Source organism: Hemicordylus capensis, chromosome 2 (assembly GCF_027244095.1).
Source record: "Hemicordylus capensis ecotype Gifberg chromosome 2, rHemCap1.1.pri, whole genome shotgun sequence".
Taxonomy (NCBI): Eukaryota; Metazoa; Chordata; class Lepidosauria; order Squamata; family Cordylidae; genus Hemicordylus; species Hemicordylus capensis.
The window spans coordinates 150,578,460-150,601,710 of NC_069658.1; positions in this window are offsets into that span (position 1 = coordinate 150,578,460).

Consider the following 23,251-nt stretch of genomic DNA (forward strand, 5'->3'; position numbering starts at 1 on the left):
ATGTCCAGAGACTCCTTCTTATAGTGGTTCCATCCTTTGATGTCCCTTTTTAGTCTTCTTCATCACAAAAGGCATTTATTCCTGCTATCCTTGGAATATTGTCTTTTAAATATCAAAATTAGCTCAGGATATTTGATCAGTCCAGAGAGATCTCACTCTCATCTCCTGTTAGGCTGTTATTTTGAGGAGGGGAGAAAGTCCAAAAGCGAATCTGCATCCCAGATGTGCTAGCCTGGTCCCAGAAGGTGTTAAAAGTTAGCAATTAGTGAGAGGGAGTTAATTCTATTTGTGTGAGACATTATTTCTTGTATACCTCTATCTAGTGTGTATTTGCAACCAAAGAATATTCAAAGTAACATCAAAAGGGTAAGCATGAGTGAGGCAAGTTAATCAACACATTTGACTTAAGGCAGAAGCATCCTGTTACTGGACACAGGTTAATTTCAGCAGTGTGAGACTGGTAATTAAGCCTGACCCATTGTCTCAGTGAGTTTCCGCAAACCCTGATAAACAATGCTCCATTCCCCTGACTCTACAAATCATTGACCAGGCAGTCATGAGATTCACCTCCAGTTCAGACACTGAACTCAACTCTTAAAATAAATCAGACACAGGCCTATATTTCATCATGCTTCTGAGTTGGTACATCTGGTTATGATGGGTTATGACGATTCACAACAACCCTGCCGCTGCCCGGCTGCGCTGAACCTCCAGTGTTTTTCATAATTTTTGCTGCCATGTGCGTGGCCGGGGGTGGGGGGTTGATCTAGCAGGCCTCCCTTCCGTGCGCTGGGCGGAGCAGTCCTTGAGAACTGCGAGGCACTCCAGCGCACTTGCACAGTGGGAGTAGATCATCACAAGCCCCTGGATGACAGGCCCAGCGGCTGCTCCGCCCATCGCCACCACCACCATGGAGGGAGGCCTGCTTGGATCACCCCCACCCTCACCGGCCATACACATGGTGGCTGCAAAAAGGTGGCGAAAAGGGCAAGGAGTGGCGCGGCGGCCAGGGCAGTGGCGTGTGCAGGCAGCGGCGGCAGGAGGCCCCCTAGGTTGGCACTAAAAATGTCCAAGGGGGGCCTCGTGGCAGCAGGGGGCTTGTGGCAGGGAGTGTGTGCCTCGTGGTGGCGGGGGCCCCCTCTGAAGCCCTTCAGGCCTGGGCACCAAAATGGGCACCTAGGTGCGCCCCTGTTTGGATGAAGAGTTGGTAAACCTAACTGGGAGGTGAATTGAAGGTCAAGAAGCAGGCGTCTTGGGAATTCAGCACCCAGACAGCAGACAGGTATACCTTGCCATCGGGTTACCCACTAGGGGGATGAAAAGGGAAGGGATAAGAAGCATTAGGTGTACTTAAACAATGCCCAGCAACTAAATTCCAGCAAACAATTCCCAGCAACACTGCCCAGAGATTTCTATATCAGGCAGTATAGAAATTCAATAAACCAATAATAGGTTTGATGTTGCTTTGCAGAAGAGCCGCTTTCTGTTGATTATTGCAGGAAGAGAATTTCTGCTGTAATACTCTGACGAAGCAAAGGAGAGAGAGAGAGAGACAGAGGATGTTGACACACAGACCTCTAAGCAGGGCCGGCTCTAGGGGATCTGGCGCCCAGATGCAACATTCTGTTGAGCGCCCTTAGTTATCGTGAAAAATAAAAATTCGAAATACAATTAGTCTGTATTCAAAATTTAATGCACAAAGATTTCATGTAATTATGTACATAACACTGTATCTAATATAATTAGGCATATAATATATATGGACTTTGAAGAAGCCAGATAGAAAGAGCATCGACACTTTTGAACTTTGGTGCTGGAGAAGACTTTGGAGGATACCATGAACAGCCGGGAAAACAAACAGGTGGATCAGGTTGGGATCATGATACTAAGGTTTCAACCTCAGCTGAAGGAAACTTAGTTGAGTCAATGTTAGACTGCTGATTGTTAACGCTGATATAATAGGCTGAGGCAGGCAGCTCCTCCCTCAAGAGCAGGGAAAGGGGAACCTGTTTCCCACTCCTTCCAGGGCGCAGCTCCTCCACAGCTTTTCAGCTTTACAGTCTGGTATCATCTGCTCAGGCAGCTCCGTCCTCCCTCAAGAGCAGGGAAAGGGGAACGGTCGGACCCGCACGCAGGAAAGCAAGAGAATTGGCTTGGTTGGTTGCTGCTGCTTGTTGTTTAAACCTCCTCCCCCCCCCAATGCCCGCAACAAGCTCAGAGGGGAGTCACAGCAAGCACAGCGTCTGGAGCGCGGGAAGAGGAAGAGGCGCCAGCGGGAGATGGTTGGGATGCTGCACGCAGGCGCCAGGCAGGTCCACGTGATGCACAGTAACAGCGGCGCCAGCAGCAGGGCGTGATGATCGGGTTGGAGCGGAGGGACCAGGGCCGGACTGGGGGCACTGAGAGGGCGGGGGAACATATGTGGGGAGGGCGCCAGGTTTTCAGCAGAATGGGTGGGTTTCACAGCCCTTTTTTTGGTTTCATTTAATAATTTCCCCCCCCTGTTAACTGTTGACATCTAAACTCTGTTTTCTGTTGTTGTTGTTGTTGTTGTTATTAACATATTATATCCCACTCTTCCTCCAAGGAGCCCACAGCGGCGTACTACACACTTGTGCTTCTCTTTCACAACAACCCTGTGAAGTAGGTTAGACTGAGAGAGAAGTGACTGGCCCAGAGTCACCAAGCTAGTATCATGGCTGAATGGGGATTTGAACTCTGGTCTCCCTGGTCCTAGTCCAGCACTCTAACCACTACACCACGCTGGCTCTGTTACTTATAGGTTACTATTAATACTTCCAATGAAGTATCACTTGTAACTATTAAGAAAGCACAATTCTATGCTAATGAAATAGTTTGGATAGATGTGTTCCTATGTAGCCCAGTTCCTGCAGGATAGTTAGAAACTGAAGTGGATGGCATCTTAATTCACTCTATAAGTCACTTGATAATCTTCCCTTCAGTCCTACAATAGCACTGTTTTATTTTCTCTCTCCCCACCAGATTCTGCCCTCCCACCAGCGTCCCCTCTAATTCTTACCATCAGTGAGCAGAAAGAGTTTTCTTCTGGGCAGCACTATCAAGGCAGTGTGTGCACACCACTCTCTTTCTCACACACACACGCAGACACACTTAAGGGCCTGTGATGGGGGTTTCAGGCAGATTGGGTGGAAGATACTGCATGGGACGGAAGTCTTAGGAAGAAGGCTGAAGATGGAGTCAGAGCTGAAGGAGGACGGGCAGGCAAAGAGCTAAGGTGCCTGTTCCCTTTCAGGAAGTCAGTTTACCAGGGAAGAGAGTCATCGCTGGCTAGATACTGATGACCTGGGGAATGGCTACCCAGTTTTAATAGTTTGATTTTCATTGTTCATTTGTTTTCATTGTTTATCATGTTGTGAACCGCCCTGAGCCATTTTGGAAGGGCGGTATATAAGTCTGACAAATAAATAAAATAAAATAAAATAAAATAAAATAAAATAAAATAAAACAAAATAAAATAAAGTGAGATGGAATTGAGGACTGCAAGAATTCAAGCAAGCCATCAGGGAACAGCAGCCAAGCCTGTTTGAAAAATTCAAGGCTGAAGAATCCATCCCAGTTGTCCGAAGGCAGGCCTGGCTTAGAACCGTCCAAGGCCTGTGGCATTTAAAGGGATAGCACACCTTTGTCATCAGCTTCTGTGATTGCCACTTGAAAGGACAATTAGGGGGAACTGATGGAAATGTCAGTTACAGATTCAAACTGATACAACAGAAGGAGAGCTGGTCTTGTGCTGGCAAGCATGACTTGTCCCCTTAGCTAAGCAGGCTCCGCCCTGGTTGCATATGAATGGGACACTTGATGTGTGAGCACTGGAAGAGATTCCCCTCAGGGGATGAAGCTGCTCTGGGAAAAGCAGAAGGTTTCAAGTTCCCTCCCTGGCTTCTCCAAAGATAGGGCTGAGAGAGATTCCTGCCTGCAACCTTGGAGAAGCTGCTGCCAGTCTGTGAAGATGATACTGAGCTAGATAGACCAATGGTCTGACTCAGTATATGGCAGCTTCCTATCTTCCTATGTTCCTACATGCAAATAATGCGCCATGCACAGTGTGGCACACAAAAACATTATATCTCACCTCCAGCCCCCCACCTCTGGCTCTGACTTTACAAGAAGTAAGGTCTCCAGGATAGCTGAGAAGAGAAAAGTATCTGCCCCTCAAGCTATATTATTTATGGGATATAGAAGAACAGGTTCATTTCTCATGGGGTTATGAAATCTCATGGCTCCTCTGTCCCTTACAGATTATTATTACATTTACATCCCACTCTTCCTCCAAGGAGCCAAGAGCGGTGTTAAGTTTCTCTTTCACAACAACCCTGTGAAGTAGGTTAGGCTGAGAGAGAAGTGACCTGCCCAGAGTCACCCAGCTAGTTTCATGGCTGAAAGGGGATTTGAACCTGGGTCTGCCCAGTCCTAGTCCAGCACTCCAACCACTACACCACATTGATACATATGCTACATGGAAGATGCTGAAAGGCATCATCTCATGCTGCGCAGGAGATGGCAATGGTAAACCTCTCCTGTATTGTACCTAAGACAACCACATGGCTCTGTGGTCACCAGGAGTAGACACCAACTCAATAGCACACTTTACCTTTACATATCCAGAACTCAATGAGGATTGTGTGTGTGTATGTGTGTGAGAGAGATCCGTATGTATATTCTTTAAACTAAGGTGTAACATATAAGTAAGGTATTCATTTCACAGCAATTCACTGGCCAGCATGAACAACCACCTTCACAAAATCCTTCTTACTCCCCTCTATCTCATCATTGAAACTTACACAAGATCACACACAGGCTTTTTCCTTTGTGCCAATTAATCTCAATTTTGTGCATACATTCATGATTAAGCAGGCAAAACACTCAAGGAGTCCTTGCTCCTTATTTTCACCCTTTAAAAAATAGTCCCTACCTATGCCTGTAAATTCTACTCAATTAACTCAAAATAATCATACTGAAAATTAAATTGAACATTATACTGCATTAAGCAACTAAAACATACTGCATTTTTGCATTTTTGCCCTGGATTCTACAGGCACTGCATTTTTTGCATTCATTACTCTGCCATCTCCAGATTCACAGACACAGAGTGATTCCATGCCCGGTATCTCCCCATTTCACAAAACATCCCCCATTTGCACCCCTCCATTTTTGCTTACTGTTTTTGAAATAGGAATGCTAAAGGATGCTTCCTCTTTGAAATGAGACTGTGCCTGTGGTCTTGCTCCCCATGTCTCCTTTCTCCTCACTCTGATCTGAAGAGCCTCACCCATGAGGTGAGGAGTGACTATGTGCATGTACAGAGAGTCTAGCCCAGAGAGCAAGCAAGGGGAGGAGGAGAGCCTCTTTCTACTGGCTGTGGTCTAGTTTGTTTGAGAGTCTCTTTGCAAAACAAAGAGAGTCCCTTTGTTTTGACTTGATGACTTGTTGACTCAGACTGAGCAGAACAAAGGGAAGCCGAGTCCACCCCCCACCTCAGCTAGTCTGTCTGTCTTTGCAAATTGTATGCAGATTCCATGCCCTGAAAGAGACAGGCAGGCTTCACGGGACACACAGGAGGGGGTTGGGGTTCAGGCTGAGGGCACAGCACACTCTGAGACTGTTGTTGCTTTTGTTCAAGTTCCATCGGCAGCGGCACCTTCCCAGCCCAGTGGGTGGCGCTCTGCGCCTTCCAGCAAGCTGTGCCCGATTCAGCGCATCTCTTGCTTCATCGGAAGAGCTGACCCTGCTTGGAATGCAGGCAATGTGTGCTCAAACGGCTTCAGCCACACATTTCCTGGGATATTCCGAGGAGCACCTAGCTTTTCTGTGAAGCCTTTGGCACGCTGATCTTTACCTTCTACTAAAACTGAGCATGAGCAAATGTAAGTGAACACCTATCCTTCCCCAGAGGTGCATCTAGGTAACTTTGTAGCCTGGATATAAAGGCCTTTGGAGACCCACCCCACCCCCACCCACTGCAAGTTAAACATCATCCCCCTGCACGCACACACACACACTGTGACACACGCAGTATTTTTAACATGTGGGTTCATGAGGGTACAAACAGCATTGCGTAGTGGTTAGAGTGTTGGATTAGGACTGGGAAGACCCGAGTTCGAATTCCCATTCACCCATGAAACTCACTGGGTGACTCTGTGGGCCAATCATGTATCTCTCTGCCTAATCTACCTCACAGGGTTGTTGTGAGGACAAAAATATAACCATGTAGACTGCTCTGAGCTCCTCAGAGGAAGAGCGGGATATAAATGTATAAAATAAAGAAGCAGCAACGGAACTCACAAGAATGTAATAATATAAAACAGGTTTATGTAAAACTATCATACTTTGGACACATTATGTGAAGATCTAGCTCCCTTGAGAAGTCCATAATGCTGGGAAAAGTTGAAGGAAAGAGAAGAAGAGGATGACAAGCAGCAAGGTGGATGGACTTGAGTACAACAGCAATGAATGCACCACTGAGAGACATTAAAGGTCAAGTTGAAGACAGATCATCCTGGAGATTATCTATGTGGTCGCTAAGAGTCGAAACCGACTTGACGGCACTTAATCAATCAATCAATCCAATCAATGTTTATGCAAATATGCATTAGCAGAATCATTTCAACATGCAATTTAATATATTCCCATCTTACATATTTCTTTCCCTACTTCCTCTCTGTCTCTAAAGTGGAGGTCATGCTTGGCCACCTGGCACAGTGTGGGCTGTCTGCAAGGCAACCACATCCCCTGGGACAGACTAAGGAGGATTTGGGGGCCCCCCCCAGGGGGTGTGGAGTCCCTGGGCTTCTACCCAGAAGTACAGGGAGAAGAGTGCCTCTGTCCTCTTCCCCCTTATTTTTCCCTCCTTCTTTCTTTCCAAATGTTTCTCCTCTGTACCTCTTCAGGGCAGAGACTGTGCTTCTGTTGTGGCTCCCTATAGCACCCTGCAGCAGCTGCTGCTGCTAATTTCAACAGTAAGACTGTTGGGGGAACTGGGCACTGGATCAGGACTGTTTTCTAGCAAGAAATCCCCACGTTCTGATGGGAGTTACTCCAAAATGTCTTTTCTTCACAGAGTTGCTTTGAGTGATAAACCAAGCACAATGGATCAAATGTTGCCTCTGATAGGGAAATTTCTCTCTTGATTGTGGTTGCTTCCGCCCAGGACCTCTTGAGTGGTTTTCTGCAGATATCTGGCAGCAGAATCGGAAATAACAAAATAAGAGGTGAATACATTGACTTTGCTCAAATGGGTATATTCCAATGTGTCGCATTACTGATATTCCTACAAAAGAGGGAATGGCCAGGTGTCTTCTGAATTCCTGGTTTGCTTCCTTTTTGCAGGTAACGTGATATGACACAAATGGGGACCCAGAAACAAGGCCTAGCAAGGACCCAGCATCACAGAGACATCACTCTAGAGTGCAGGGATAGGCAGACTCTAGGCTGAAGCAGAACCAGTGGAGTGCCTCTGGTGGCGGGCTGGGCCCTGCACCTTGTCCCTGCCTGTGACCAGGCCGAAGCCAGCAAGCAGCCTTTCCCCCAAGCCATTTCGGGGGACAGCTGGTGGCAGGAAGGGTCTGAGGAGTCTGGCGAGAGGGGTGCTGGTCTGTGGTGGTGAGTCACCTCCCCTCCAGGCGCTACTATGAGAGTTACGTCTTCCTAACTCAGCAAAAGGGCGTCTCTTGTAGGGAGCAGCAGGGGGGAGGGCGGTGGACCCTTTCCAAATTTGGGGGACGCACTTTTGCAAAAGAAGGCATTAAGGCTCCACGGTGGAGTTGCCACGGATTGCCCAGGGTGACTCTGTAGCACCGAGTGTGAAAAACGCCATCACAGGAAATGTCTAAGAGGAGGCCGTGGGGTGGGGGTGGGAGGGAGGGAGGGAGGGAGGTCGCCTAGGTAACCAGGTGGGCAGGGAGGGAGGGAGGTCGCCTAGGTATCCAGGTGGGCAGGGAGGGAGGGAGGGAGAGAGGTCGCCTAGGTAACCAGGTGGGCAGGGAGGGAGGGAGGTCGCCTAGGTAACCAGGCCAGTCGTCCAGTAGAACTCTTGCTGGAGCTGCTGGTGAGTGAGAAGTTGGAAGAGAGAAGAGGGGGGAGGAAGAGCCCCCCGGGGGGGAGGAGGAGGAGGAGGAGGAGGAGTGTGAAAAACGCCATCACAGGCAATGTCTAAGAGGAGGCCGTGGGGTGGGGGTGGGGAGGGAGGGAGGGAGGGAGGGAGGTCGCCTAGGTAACCAGGCCAGTCGTCCAGTAGAACTGTTGCTGGAGCTGCTGGTGAGTGAGAAGTTGGAAGAGAGAAGAGGGGGAAGGAAGAGCCCCGGGGGGGGAGGAGGAGGGGGAGGAAGAGGAGGAGGAGGAGGAGGGGGGGGGGAAGGTGACCCAGGACTGGGGGTGCAGCTATAATTGAGCGGACTTTGGGTTCAAAGAGCCCGAGCCCCCCACCCCCCTAGCTCCACCCCTCCCGCTTTCCTTCCTGATCTCCCTTACTCCTGCCCACCAGGGGCTGCTGGAGAGAGGGGTCAGGGGGCACACAGGCCCCCCCTCTCCCTTAGCTCCGCCCCTGCCCAGGACCCCAAGGAAGGAGGGAGGCTGGGGGGGAAGAAGCGGAGGAGGAGGAGGAGGAGGAGAGACCCAGGCTGGAAGGACGGAGACTTTCCTGAGGAGACGGTCCTGCTGCGACAGATCCTGAAGGCAGAGAGCAGTGCTGAGGGCCAGGCAATGATGACGGGAGCGGTGAGGGGGCTCTGTGGGGAGGGGCACCTCTGGAGATTGGGATCTGTGGGGGGGGGAAGTATTACCTAGTGCAATGGTCACTGTTTGCTCTGTTTGAAATGTGTCTTTAGGGCCACCGATGTTTGATTTACCTTGAACCGGCTTCTTGCTCTTGCCCATTAAGTTAGGTTCTCTGGCCTCATTTGGTAGATCCCACTGACTTCTGGCACCCCCAGGGCCCGTCACAGATTGGCTGCCGTGGGGCAGAGTGGGATCTGGGGCAACGGTAACAATGTGGCACATAGGATATTACTAGAGAAAGACATGCTGTTCTGGTAGCTCCAGGTCTTAACACTCACATCAATTTCGGAGGATGAATACAACTGAAGGAAGCCCGGGAGGGTGCACAGCTGGGGGAGTCAGTCATGCGACTTGCCTCTGGGGGGCCCCCCAAGGCAGTGAGCCCCCAGACAACTGTCTCCCCTTGCCCTATTATCGTTACGCCCCTGCACTGGTCTAGAAGGTAAACGTAAAGGGTGCTGTCAAGTCAATTTTGACTCCTGCCACCCCCAGAGCCCTGTGGTTTTCTTTTGGTAGAATACAGGAGGGGTTTACCATTGTCATCTCCTGCGCAGTGTGAGATGATGCCTTGCAGCATCTTCCTATATCGCTGCTGCCCAATAGAGTACCAGCGGGGATTTGAACCGGCAACCTTCTGCTTGTTAGTCGAGCATTTCCCCGGCACCATTAGGAAGGACAGTATAAATTAATGGTTGTTATACAGAGTACAAAATGAATGAAGAGGTAGACATTTAATCAACTATTTAATCCTATGCCATGCAGTGGAGAAAAAGAAGGGTGTTTGGTCAGAGGAGCATGGAACAGCAGGTGAGTTAAATGGTTGGGATGAAAGCCTGAAGTCAGGGGCTCTCAAACCTGGGTCTCCACGTGTGGTTGGACTACAGCACCCATCATGCTGGTCATTGTGACTGAGGATGATGGGATTGTAGTCCACCAACATCTGGGCATTTTCCAGATTATGCGCGGTAACAGCTTCGCTACGTGTTCACAAAGTGCCCCTCCATTTTGCCCGTGTCACGACATCAGTGTCGTTATGTTGTCAGCAGGGTACCGTTCATATTTCCCATGCCCTGTTTCAGATTCAATTGTTTCGTAATTGCCCTATAACGTGGCAAATGTTTTGCAGGAAAGTAGCTGTATTTTTCCGTTGTAGGGAGGCTTGTCACGTTATTTATGCTTGCAGGATTTTGCAGTGTGGACAGTTATTTTTATTTTATTTTATTTTATTTTATTTTATTTTATTTTATTTTATTTTATGGTTGGGGAAGGGAGGGGGCACACACTGCTTTTGATGGGGGTGGTGGGCAAGAGGCTCCCTTCCACCCCTTTCCCTGCCAAAGGAGTGGCACTTTTGGGCGGCCCCTCCTCCCCCTTGCAAATCCGCTGCTTTTCTGGAGCCCCTCTGCCAGCCCTGCACTTACGGGGACTGGAAGTGGTGGGGGTGGAGACAGCCCAGGTTAGGGAAAGCCCAGGACTGCTAGTCCGAGAAGAGCCACTGCTCTTGCTTGTGTGGGGGGCGGGGCACAGAGACCAGACCTTCTCCTGGGCAGCCCACTCCCTCGCCCTCCACCGCAACTTCAGATTGCTCGTCCTCACTGGAGGAGCACTCCCCTCCCCTCCGCCTCTTCCCTCCTCCACCACCATTGGATAAATATATTTTTTTAAAACCCCTGCTTGCCTTGCACAAGCCGGCTATGACAAAAGGAATTGTTTTGGAACAGTGCATCCCCCTACTGGCGGATTTTCACAAGTGCACTGAGATTTTTTGTTTTTTTTAAAAGTTCCATCGTGTCCCTCTCCCTCTTCAACCCCTTTGGCCCGAAATTGGGGAGGATGAGGGGCCAGTGGATGTGTTCCAGAGGTGGAATATGGAAGCTCCCTGCCTGGAAAAACTGCTGCAGTGATGGGCAGTATGGACGGGCAAAACCTTGTCACATTGCATATCATACTGCCTGAGAATCGCTGCGCTTGCGGTTTCAAACTGCTGCCTCATTCCATTACACTTTGCAACACTTTAAGCATTGCAAATCTCATCCGGAAAATGCCCTGGAGACCTAAGTTTGAGAGTCCCTGCCTTAACTTAAAGCACCTGAGTCTGTTACTTATGGGAAAGGCCAGCAGAGAGTATTGTGGGCTCAGCAGAGACATACGACATATTATATGCAAGTGATGAAAGCATTAAGAACTTCTCTGGGACCTAATGGGTATGCAGATTGGGACGGAGCAGTTTTTCCTTCATTATAAGAAAGGCCCTGCAGAATCATTGCAAGCACTTGGCATTGCCCTCAGAGAGTTAGCGGTGAAAGCTTTCCCTGGAACTAGTGCAGAGGTGCAGGATCTGATGGCTAGAGGCCAGATCGCTAACAATGCCTTCAAAGGAGAAATGCACCTCCAGTTCCAGTTAGGACAGTCTTGGCATTGGGCTAATGCCATCAAATTGGCCCCAGAACTGCAAAAGGCTAGAAAACTGGAAACAAAAAATTTCCAGGCTCTGGAAACCGAAGGGCATGTTCACACAAACAAGGAAACAAGAGTCATTTCTGATGAGCAGTTGAATATGCAAGTGATAGCAGGGTACCCCCCCGAGATATCTGCTGTGAACTTCATAGGCTGAAAAAGGTGGTTCATGTTTAACTTCAAAACAAGAGTGACTGGAGCACGTAGGCTAAATCAAAGGGATCAACCCTTTGTAAGAAAGTAAGTAAAGGATGCAGGAACTGTGGAAGCCCATGTCATTTTCGTTGGAAATATTCTCTGCACAGGGGAGATCCAAAACAAGGGAAACTAAGGAAGGCAGTGGATGAGGGCCAATCCACTGCCAACACAGATGCTGGCTCAAACAATGAAATGTTAATTGCTGAGGCGGAAGGCCGGGGATACTCTTTGGAAGGAAATCTGCAAGTTGTAAAGTACCAGTTTCTGCAGGAAAAAAAATTTAGGATGATGTTCTATTGTGGCACATAGGATATTACTAGTTAAAGACATGCTATTCTGGTAGCTCCAGGTCTTAACACCCTCAGACGAACCACAGGTGCTGTGAGAAGGGGCAGTCATTGGTATGAAGTATTTGCATCCGTAGTGTTTACCTTTCAAGAGAATTCTGGCTTGAAGAATTCAATCTATGGCAACCTGCTGAGATTTTCTGAAGGGAGGCCTGAGGCCAGTAGCCCCTGGAATGCGTCAAAGCTGGAAGATATTTGTCTAAAATCAAGGCTGTTTGAAGCTGGAGCACATACAGGCAGCTCAAGAGGTTCTGCTACTGTCTTCAGATGTCCTCAGTTGTGGTGAGAATGACATAGGCTGCACTTGGTTAGCCCAACACAAAATCAATATGGGAGATGACAGCCTGATCAAGCAAGGACCCCCATTTTCCCCATTCATTTTCAGTGTGAATTTGAGAAAAAGATGCAGCAATGGAGGCTAGAGGTAAAATTCAACTTCCAGGAAGTCCCTAGGCAGATCTTGCAGTTCTGGTCTGAAAGAAAGTAGGCCAAATGAGAATTTGTGCCAGTTATAATAAGATCAACATCAGAATCAAAGGTATGTGTACTATGTGTGTATGTGTAGGTACCTGATTATGAGGTGATTTGCCTACCTCATCACACTATGTAACTGTTAGGGACCCAGACTGATCCAATGAAAATGGGCGAAGATGCTGAACCTGTCATTGGGTCAGTTAGCAGACCATGCAGGACCACAGAGTCCAGTCACCAGCTGAATTCAGAGCTGTAATGGCCATTCAGCTACTGTGGAGCCAGGGGGAAAGAGAACATGTGGTGCCAGGGAAGCAGTAGTATAAGGAAGGAGGAGCTGAAATTCACTTGGGTTGTCAAGTGTTCAAGCTGGCTGGGGAAGCCGTGGAGCCCTACCTGAAGAAGCTGTGCCAGGAGCCTGTAGAGAAGCCCAGCAAGAACACTTCTGTGTGAAGAGACACAAAGAGGGGCAGGCGAACCCCCAGAGGCCCCATCTTCCTGATTCTGAGGAGTGAGAGCCTGTCACGTCACCAGCTGCAAGATCTGAGTCCCCATCCGGTGGTTGTGAGTGAAAGCCTTGGTGGAGCCCATCCTAACTGAAGGGAAATTGGGCTCTGGTGGTCAGAGCGGTGGGGGGCAGGGGAGGATTCTTGGTGTGAATCTTAAAATGAGCTGGTATTAATCAAGGATTGGCACTATCCCATCTAGCCTACATCTTTCTCCCATTCTGAGAAACTAACAAGCAAATCATATTTTTTTAAAAAAATCTATTTACGTTGTATTGTGGTAGCACAGGGGTGAGTGGCCAGGTGATCTGGAGTGGAGGGGTGGTGGGGAGAGAAGGAAACCAGTCTGCCAGGCAGTGGTGTAGTGCTGCAGGGAGGGTACTTTCCGCCATCTGGGGTCTCAGCAGGGATGCAAAGCCCTTGGCTTTCGACATAGGGCTAGTGTGATGCTCTTGCTCTTCCAACTGTTGATTAGCATGCTACCTATCTTAGGAACAGAGGGAGCTGCCTTCCTAGAGTCAGAGCCTGGGCCCCACTGACTGGAAGCAGCTCTTCATGGTTTCAGGCATTAGTCTTTCCTAGCACTACCTGATTAAAGCAAGTACCGTCAGCATGCAAGTGCTCTGGTGGGTTAGTGTCCTCAATCAAATGGCAGGGAATGCCCACTGAAATGCACTGCTTCCTTCTAAACGGATTCCTCTGGCCGCTGTTTCGGTGGGTGAGGCTACACCTAGGAATTTACGACTACTTCGCTGCTGCCAGGAATCCCACAATGCACTATGCGAACAGCGCAGTGCATTGAGGAAGTTCCCGATGCTGTTCCACTCCATGCGCCGCCCCCCCCCCGCTCTGTGGAAAGGATGGCTGCCATCAGCCTGAGCGACCACACCACCCGGGTATGAGGTAGAAGGCAAGTACACATCCTGCTACCTCACTTTTAGCCTGGGTAAAAGCAGGGCTGCCTGGGGATGGAGCACCGGGATCAGGAGTGATTCTGGCACTGCACATGACCAGCCCTACGTACGTTTGCCTTGTCCCTGTAGGGCCGGTCATGTGAACAACCTGAGTGTGGATTTAGACTAGAGCAGCCGTAGTCACTGACTGATCAGGTCATGATGTCACAACAAGCCACAGAATTCTGAGATCTTGGTTTCCTTTGGAGACTCCCTTGGAGTCTCTATGGGCTTCCTGTGCAAAGGAACAGCAGACAGGGTTGGTAAGAGGAAGACCAGGGATCCTGGGTAGCTAGGAAAAGAGCTCTGCCTGAGAGCAGCTGTCAGTCAGAGCAGGGCAATGAGAGGCTGAGGGTTTGCTATGTGGTCCCGGGGTGTGTGTGTGTGTGTGTGTGTGTGTGTGTGTGTGTGTTTGTGTGTGTTTGTGTGTGTGTGTGATAGGTGGCAAATCCCAGCTGGATAATGTAAGAAGCGGAAATTGCTCTCAGGTCTAAGTGATGTGTTCCTCTTCATTCCGTGTGTATGTGTGTACCTGGAGGTCCCTAGAGCACTGCCTGCTGCTCCATATGATTTGCACATTTCTGGTCCACATGACCTTTCCCTGTCCACCCATTTGCTCTGGAGCAGAGACACCAGGGCAAAGCTTGGGCAGCACTTTATTCAGAAGGAACTCAGGATTTGTTTCTGCCTGTTATGTGCTATGTAGTGTGTTCCTTTCGATGCCAATATGTTCTTATTCATTCCGTGTGTGTGTGTGTTCCCTTTTTAGGTTTTGTAATAAGCGGTGAACATGTCAGCAAAAAGGCAGAACAGCAGTCAGTGTTGCTAAAGCTGAGCTGCTTTGTTTTGCACTAATGATTAAAAAAGCATTGAGCCATGTTTTGTTTGCGGACATATGCAAAGTATATTGCCAATGCTGATATAATATATACAAAAAATCCATTCCATTCACTACATGTTCTCTGTGCTGAGAACTTTAAAATGTACATCTTCTCACCTAGGTTGTGGACAAGCTGGCTATGGAGGCTCTCTTAATGATGAGCTGCGAGGACCCCTGCTACTTGCAGTGGGATGAAGAGCTGGTCAGACTAACCCGCAGGTGCATTTCAGATAAGGCAGCAGGCAAGGGTCTTAAGAATGTTGCTCCTAGACAGCAGCAGGCTGAGCAAAAATACAGGCCACCTGGTCCTAGGATTCCCAACTGTGGTGAGTTGCATTTTTCATTATCTTATATCTTAATCTATGGCCTCTTTTTGTCGTATTTTCTCTCTCTCTCTCTCCCCCTCACTTGCAACTCCATTATTTAGTCAACAGGAATCATAGTAAAGGACTGGGGTTGTAATTCAAAAACGTATATGAAAATATGAATGTACTGAGCTAACTTGCACATAACAATCCACAGGCTCCGGATCAGAACAGCTAATATAACATGATTTAGTGGTTCATCTGAAGTCTGTATTGTTTTAAATAAGCTGCTACGTTCTAAACATCAGACCTAGTATGTGCTGCACATTGGATTTAGTTTCCAAATACATTCCCACCACTCTTAGAAACATTGGAAGCTGCCTTATACTGCCTTATACTGAGTCAGACCATTGGTCCATCGAGCTTAGTATTGTCTACACAGACTGGCAGCGGTTTCCTCAAGGCTGTTCAAAAGCCATAGCCTTTGACAAACAGGGTCCCATAGAATTCTGTTTTGGCCCCCATGATTTTTAACATCTCCATGTCCAAACAAAGCATCTCTCCCACTCCCCTGGGGGAGGTCCTTTGGGGACTTGATGTTGGATCAGAGGAACTGTGGAATGAAATCAAAGAAGTTGTTAAGGACAAATGTGAAAAGAGACTGCCAAAGACCAAGAAACAGAAGAAAGCAAAATGGATGTCAGAAAAGACGGTGGAAATGGCCAAGAAGAGGAGAGAAGACAAAGTCAAGAAAGATAAAGACCTCAGGAAGGAACTTAATAGGGGATTTCAGAAAGCTGTTAGAAAAGACAAAGAAAAGTACTACAATGGCATTTGCAAAGACCTTGAGGAAGGAAATAGACATGGAAAAATAAGGCAAGTTTTCCAAAAGATCTCTGAACTCAGAGGGAGGTTCCAAGTTCCAACCTCGAATTGGTATGTTAAGAGATGCCAAAGGACAGATAGTAACTGATTCAGAGAAGATCAAACAGAGTTGGAAGGAGTATACTGAAAATCTGTACAGCAGGGACACCAACATCCAAGATACTCTCGAACAGGGATTCTCAATGTTGGGTCCCCAGATGTTTTTGGACTCCATAATCTCCAGTCCCAGTGCCCTTTGGTTGGGGATTCTGGGAGCTGAAGTCCAAAAACATCTGGGGACCCAACGTTGATAATCCCTGCTCTAGAAGATATTCCTACTTGCAAGAACCTCTAGTATGGGAATATGAAGTTAGATTAGCACTCGGGTCATTACCAAGTCAGAAGGCTACAGGAATGGATGGAATAGCTACAGAAATATGGCAGGTAACAGAAGAAGAATCAGTCAAGGCTCTAACCAAACTATGCCAGCAAATCTGGAGAATGACACAGTGGCCAACAGATTGGAAGAGGTCAGTCTACATACCCTTACCAAAGAAAGGAGACTTAACAGATTGCACAAACCATCGCACAATATCCTTAATTTCACATCTCGCAAAATAATGCTCAGGATCATTCAATGCAGATTAGAACCTTATGTGGAAGGGAAATGCTGGATGTTCAAGCTGGTTTCAGAAAATACTGAGGAACAAGAGACATCTTTGCTGATGCATGCTGGATCATTGAGAAAGTCAAAGAACACCAGAAAGAAGTCAACATGTGCTTGATTGACTACAGAAAAGCCTTTGATTGCATTGACCATGAATTTTTAGAATATCCTAGGAAAATGGGTGTCCCAGAACACCTCATTGTTCTCATGAGAAACCTATCCACAGGACAGGAAGCCACAGTCCAGACGGAACATGGTGAAACAGACTGGTTCCAGGTTGACAAAGGAGTAAGACAAGGCTGTATACTTTCTCCTTCGTAATGTAATGTGTAATATAATTTTATTTACAGTCATTGACCAAACAGAGAGTAAAAACCAGTAAACATTAAAATATGTATATACATATATATAGTTTAAGATTGGGGTGATATCCCATTATACCTTTTAAAAGCAATAGAACTAAACTTAGCTACAGGAATAGAAATTAAAACATCTTTGTCTGAAAGCAGATGTTTTACAAGGTTAGCATCAGATTGATCTGCCAGTTTACATATTAGAGGAGCAATAAGGCGTTCCCTAGGATACAAATGGAGATTACAGTGGAGAAGGATATGTGCGACAGTTTCTGTATCTCCTGACCCACAACGGCAGTGTCATTCTTCTAAAGGCACACCTTGAAACCTCCCAGCTAGAAGTGCGGATGGAAAGGAATTAACCCTTACTCTTGTGAATATCCATCGAAACTTAGAGAAAGTAATTGTCGACAGATATTTTGCGGGCAAAAGATCCATATTAGTTCTTATAGCTCTATCAAACTCTGGAAGCGCAGCCCAGTTTTCTTGGATCTCTATATCAACAAAGCGTTGTCTCACTACTCTTTTCGCGTTCACTAGACCCAATTCCAGCAGTTGGGCTGGGTCTAAGCCTAGAGAGGTGAGCTTCGTACTTACTGTAGTACACCATAATGGCTGGGGACTAACTGAAAGAAACTCAGGAATTAAAGCAACTGGTCGCAGATGTATTTTCAACCAGAAATAAATAATCAAAAGCCAGGCCCGAGATTCAATTTTTATGAAACCAGCCTCTGTCCTTAAAGTCACATTTGCTGTACATTTTGGTGTACCAAATAAATTCCTCAAGAACCCTGATTGGGTTCTTTCCAAAGTGTCAAACCTTGAGTATGGACCTAGTTGTATGCCATACAATAATTGCGGAATGACCTTTGCGGTATAAAGCTTTAAGGCAGCTGGTATGTAGCCTGCACCCTGAGTTCTGAAAAATCTTAAGATTGCTGCTGTGCTGCGTTTTGCCGAATCTGTGGGCACACTAATATGTGCTGATTTCCCAGCCTTATATTGAAAAATTACCCCCCAGGTATTTTAATTGATTTAATTGTTTGGACAATGGTTTTCCCCGTGACACTCTGGATGCGAAAGCTGGACTTTGAAGAAGCAAGATAGAAAAAGCACTGAAGCTTTTGAACTTTGGTGCTGGAGAAGACTTTTGAGGATACCATGGACAGCCAGGAAAACAAACCAATGGATCCTAGAACGAATCAATCCAGAATTTTCATTCAAGGCACAAATGACCAGGCTCAAACTATCATACTTTGGACACATTATGCAAAGTCCAGATCCCTTGAGAAGTCCATAATGCTGGGAAAGGTTGAAGGAAAGAGAAGAAGAGGACGACCAGCAGCAAGGTGGATGGACTCGATTACGACAACAATGAATGCACCACTGAGAGACCTTAAAGGCCATGTTGAAGATAGATCATCCTGGAGAGAATCTATATGTGGTTACTAAGAGTCGACATCAACTTGACAGCACTTAATCAATCAATCAATCAATCAATCAATCAAATCAATCATCTCCAACAATTTCCCTGCTAGATAGAAGCAGCCAAGTCGGGCTAGATAGAAGCAGCTAAGTCGGGCAAGGATCCAGCGAAGAAGTGGTAGGCCGCACTGCCCCAAGCAGTTTGTCCATGTCCTCAGGCATCACAGATTGAAACTGATCCAATCTAATACTGCAAGGAGGATTGCTGGCCACCACCTTAACAGACTCCACAGAAACAGTGGAGTCCAAGTCGCCTGAATACAGTATAATGTAAACATAGATAGTAGATTTTAAAATTAATGTGCTTGCAAAAGAGACAGGAATCCAAATACCACTATTTGCGCAAAGACATACAAAATTAAATTATTTCAATTTTGGGCAAGACCATCACTGAAAAGATCTTGTCTGCAATCAAGAAAGCAAAGTACTATTTTATAATATTGGACTGCATTCCAGACATTAGTCACATTGAGCAGATGATGGTTATTATTCCTTTCGTTTCCTGCAAAGAAGGCACTGTGGACATAGAAGAACATTTCCTAGGTTTCCTGGAAGTGCATGATGCAACTGGAGAGGGTTTGTGTGACACTCTTGTCAATCAACTGCATCCCTGGAATCTTAATATTGGTGATATGAGGGACCAAGGCTACGACAACGGAGCCAACATGAAAGGGAAAAGGAATGGGCTGCAGAGGTGGATTTTAAAAATGAACCCTCAAAGTAAATTCAAGCAAGAAACAAAACACAGAATTAATGTGTGCCACCACTCAAAGAAAGTTGCTCTCTGAAGCCAGCCCCTTTCCAAATAAGTGCAAGTACAAATGCAGAATGAATGTGTGCTACTCAAAAAGAAATGTCCCTGAGGGAACCATCTTTACTTATTTCTCACTTTTCTATGTAACTTGTGTTGAAAAGCAGTATACAAATAGCTAAAACGGAAGCAAGTAGACTTCCTCCCTTCAAAACTCTTATTTTTAGTCATATCACGTGTCAATCAGTTAATCACATCTAACTGATTTAATGATTAATTGATCGATCAATGAAAACTAATTGGATTAATCAGTCAAGGTGTCCTTAACCAGATAATAGCTTGATTAGGCAGGAAGGCTTTAAAAAGAGTCCTCGGGTGTCCCCACCCCCACCCCCCAGTTTTCCAAAGCACAAGTGAAATTGAGAAGAGATCCCTGGTCAGGGGGAGAATGATCGTGCTTAAGCACACCACACAAACACCACGCAGCCTTGCTAAACACAGCAGGTGTGTGTGTGCGCGCTGGTGAAGGAGCTCCCTCCCTCTCACGTGTTACCCAGACAGTTCCAGCAAGATACGAAGCCTGTGTGGTCAGGAGAGCAGCAGGTACGCGCTTTCCTTCCCCAGCCCACCATCCTCCTCCGGAGCCCATTAATCCTCGGCACCCCTGGCCAGTGCCACTTTGGCCACATCGTTGAACTGGCCCTGAATAGTATCTAGTTGGAAGAGGGCACCAGATGGGGACAATTCGGCTCATTTTTCATGTGTCACAAAATGGAAGCAGAGAAATCTCAAATGAAATGAAGGACACTTGTGCCATTTGTCTTTCTCGGGACTCCCGTTCCTTTTTGGAAGGGAATTGATTCGAAAGATGCTCCTGCAATGGTAGAGTCCACAGTTCCGGAGAGCACAAAACCTCGGAAGAAGGGAAGCAGAAAGAAGCAACTCACAGCAGGCTGTTGATGAGGTTAGCCTGGCTTTGAAAGAGGAACTGGATCTTGCTTACATTGTCTGGGAGCTGCAGGGTGCTAACACTTCTGCCCAGAGGCGTAACTAGCGAAAATGGCGCCCAGGGCAAGCACTGGAATTGCGCCCCCCCGAACATCTGCCCGATCGCCGCTGCAATTATAGAATGATATCAGATGCCAATGGTGAGTCGGCGGCGGCAACAGCAGCGGTGATTGAGCCACAGTGGAAGGGACCTGGTCCACTGACCTGGAGCTCGCAGTGGCGAGGAGAGGCGGCGCGGCGTTGGTGGCAGTGGCAGTAGGGAGCAGTCGCAGCAGAGCCTTCCGCCCAAGGAAAACACGCTCTTCAAGCGCATCCTGGTGAGTGAAGGAGAGCGGCAAGCTGCTCCGTGGCGGAGCCTGCTCGCCCGGGAGGGAGTCAGTATGAGGGACCTCCGTGCTCGCTTTCCTCCGAAACTGGGCCCCGCTGGTGGCTCTCTTGCTCTCCCGAGCGAAAAGCCATCTCCCCCGGTCCCCCCCTTCCTCCGCTTTAAAGAGGCCGGCGGGAGCGGGACCAGAATATCCGCCAGCCCCAGGGCTGCACTTCCTTGGCGGCAGTGAGCGAAGCCGCCCTGACAGACACCTCTTCCACCCGCGGGGCTCCCAGGCCGAGCAATGCTCCTTGTTCCAGAACCATTTTGGTGAGTGAGATGCAGCAGAGAATGGAAGAGAATGACCAAGCGCAGGCTCAGTCCAAACCTGACTGCCAAGACTGTGTGTTTGGGGCATCATCTTGATTGTTTGTTTGTTTGTTGTTCTATTTATGATTTCTCTGCGTAAACAACTTTGGAAACCTTTGTTGAAAGACAGTGTGAAAATGTTGTTGTTGTTGTTGGAGCTATCCCAATGAAGTCCATGTGGGTACTGATCAACTCTCTTCTGCTCTTTACCCAGGAGTTAATGGAGCAAGTAACCTTGCATCCGGACCCTGGCTCCTTCTTCAGAAAAGCCATGGACACCGTCACGGAGCTGAGGTAGACTCATAGTCATCAGGGATTAAATAGGAGGGGGTTGTGTCAGGAAAGGGCAGTGGCAAACTAGACAAGATCTGTAACTGGAGCTCCCCTTTTTAAAAAAGATGACAATTAATTCTAAGGGGGTTTGTAACATCTTGTTAAGTCCTCTAGCCTTATCTGCATCAGGGCTTCCCCAGGCCTGGATTTGTCATTTTTGAAAAAAGAAGAGAAACCATCACTGACCAACCCTTTTAATGCTTGCTTACCTGCCCGGTTCCTCTTCTCTACCTGAGCTTCCCTTGGCTGAATCACCAGCCCTGCTCACACTATGAAATCTTATATTCTCCCCCCGTCTTCCAGCAAAATCAAGCCAGCGTTGCCCCCAGAGCTCCGGTCGGCAGTGCTACACGTGGCGGTGTCCGGGGCCAACTGCCTGGAGCCAGGGACCCAGGTAAGTTCTCATTGGTAAGTTAAGGGACCCAGGTAAGTTCTCATAAGATCTCCTTCGGTCCCAAGCGCTCCACTCGAGGTCCCATTGCCACCCCCAATGCCTATGGATCCTGAGCTTCCAGCCCCGAACCAGCCTGTGGACCCTATGCTGCCAGCTCCTATGGCTCTGCCTGCAGAGCCAATAGATCCAACGCTTCCGGTGGTGGTGATTGATACTCCTGTCGAGGACCTGGGGTTGCAACCTCTGCATCCACCAGGTACTCCAGACGTGGATGGAACAGAGAGTGCAATGGAACAGCCGGAAGCAGAGCAACTGGAGGGTTCCTCCTCGGCGGAACTGAAACGTTACACAGAGCAGCTGCTGCGCATGGCACTGGCGACCTCCCTCGGGGTGGATATTTTGGAGCTACATCAGACTGCTCAGGATTCCATCTCTAAGCTGATCCAAGCGCAGGCTACAGGGATAGTAGCCCTTCCCCTGATACCAACCATTGCCCAGATAATTAAAGTAGCCTGGGAGAAACCTGCCTCAGTTGCCTCCACTTCCAAATGCCTGGAGGGCATGTACAGGGTGAAATGCAAGATATACAATACCTCAACAGACACCCCACAACAAATTTGGTTGTAGTTGAATCGGCCCGATCGAAGTCCAAACAACAGCTTTGACAGCTCCTTCAGACAGGGAGGGCAGGAAGCTGGATGCTGTGGGCAAGAGACTATACTCTGCATCCAGCTTACTGCTCCGGGTGGCTAATCATCAAGCTTACTGGGCAAGGGATCAACACTTTATATTGGAAAAGCTTGCCCCCTTCATTGCTCACCTTCAAAGGGACCAGAAAGAGGCTGCCACCACACTCCTCCAGGAGGGCTCGGGAGTGGCTAAACAACAGCTCCACTCTGCTCGCCACTGTGCAGATGGGGGATCCAGAATCATGGCAACAGTGGTCTCCCTGAGACATCACGCTTGGCTCAGAGCTTCCTCACTCTTGCAGGAAGCCCGATCGCGAATTGAGCAATTCCCATTTGATGGGGATGCCCTCTTTGGCCAACAAACCGACAACACACTGCAGCATGTGCAGAAACTGAGAACCACAGCACGTTCAATGGGCATGTCCTATTTGGCCCCCTCCTCCTCTGTGGCTTCAACAAGACGTCATCCTTGGCAGCACCAGAACCAATATAGGTCCCTGGCCTACCCCTCTGGCTACCAATCCAGTGATTCCTTTTGGAACTACAGCAACAACAGCAAGTACCAACAGCGCAAGGGCACTGGAGCGCAAGATTTACAAGTCACACTTTTCCAAGGCGAAACAAACATACTACAAGAGACAATGACTTTGGCTCCACCAGGCTGTCCGGTCACTACGACGCTTGGGCAGCCATTACATCGGATGCTTGGGTACTGGCTATTATTCGCAATGGTTACCGTATAAATTTCCTTTCTTTACCACCTTTTTGGGGAATCAAGACTACCAGGCCATCCCCTCCGTTACTGGAGGAGGTCGATGCCTTGCTAGAAAAAGGGGCCATCGAGGAGATCCATTCAGACCTGGACAGGGGAGTTTACTCAAGGTACTTTACCATCCCCAAGTGGGATGGTGGTCTCAGGCCTGTCATGGACCTGAGGGGAGTCAACCTTTTTGTCCGGTATGAGAGATTCCACATGATCACTATCCCAACTTTTCTTCGCCTCCTGTCCAGAAATGTATGGCTCGCCTTGATTGACCTAAACGTTGCATATTTCCACCAATCCATCGTACACTATCACCGTCAATACTTGAGGTTTTGGG